Raw genomic sequence first — 966 nt, 5'->3', positions numbered from 1 at the left:
GCTAACACGGAAGCACTGCGACACGCGGAAGTGAGACGGCGAGCTGACCGTCGAGCCAGCCGCAACGCTTACCAGCGGAGACGTCGTCGGGAGCAGCGGGAGAGGCGCCAGCTGATGGATGATGACGATGGAGGAGACAACAACCAACCAGCAGCAGCCAACAATCAACGCCCGGCTAGACCCGCTCGCAACTTGGCTCCGCCATCAGCTGAAGAAATTCTTCGCCGACGGTTAAGGCGGAACCAGCGTCAGCAGGAGTATCGGCGGCAATTGCGGGCCGGTACAATCCGGCCAGTGCGTTCGGGCCAACTGCGTCGGAGAAGGCAGCCGCCAGCGGAGGAGGAGCTTGAACGCCGACGTGCAAACCGGCGCGAACGAGAACGTCAAAGACGTCATGCCCGCAATGCGGTTGCCGACCGCCATCGCGAAGTGCTGTCGGCCGACGAAGAAGCCGCCATAACGGAGGCCGAGACAGCCACACGCTAGCTTGATGGAGCATACGCCTTTGGTCGCTTGCGTTGGTGGACGAGAGCGAGAGCGTACTCGAGCAGGCGTGTGCTTTAGTATTTACTTACTGTCTTGGTGAAGCGTCTCTTTTAGTATTGGCTTGGTAGCAAAGGCGCGTTAGGTGTTTATATGTCGTGATGAGTAATAAATGTTTTTGTTTGTACAGTCATGTTTGATCAGGAGGAGCACGGGCTCCTAACATTATAGTAGGTCTCAACGTGCAAAAACACCGGCAGCCACACCCGTGCAGGGAATGCTGTCGGTATTGGTGCGGTGTTTGCGTTTATTAATGTTAATGTTTCTTTGTTTACCATTAATAAAACTAAACACACTGTATTTAAAAAAAAAAAAGAAGTGGAGCTTGCGGCTTAATTTGACTCAACACGGGAAAACTTACCAGGTCCGAACTTATCGAGGTAAGACAGATTAAGAGCTCTTTCTCAAATTTAAGGGTAGTGG

This window comes from Anopheles stephensi, unplaced genomic scaffold, assembly GCF_013141755.1.
Source record: "Anopheles stephensi strain Indian unplaced genomic scaffold, UCI_ANSTEP_V1.0 ucontig398, whole genome shotgun sequence".
Taxonomy (NCBI): Eukaryota; Metazoa; Arthropoda; class Insecta; order Diptera; family Culicidae; genus Anopheles; species Anopheles stephensi.
Note: the sequence above shows the minus strand (reverse complement) of the source record.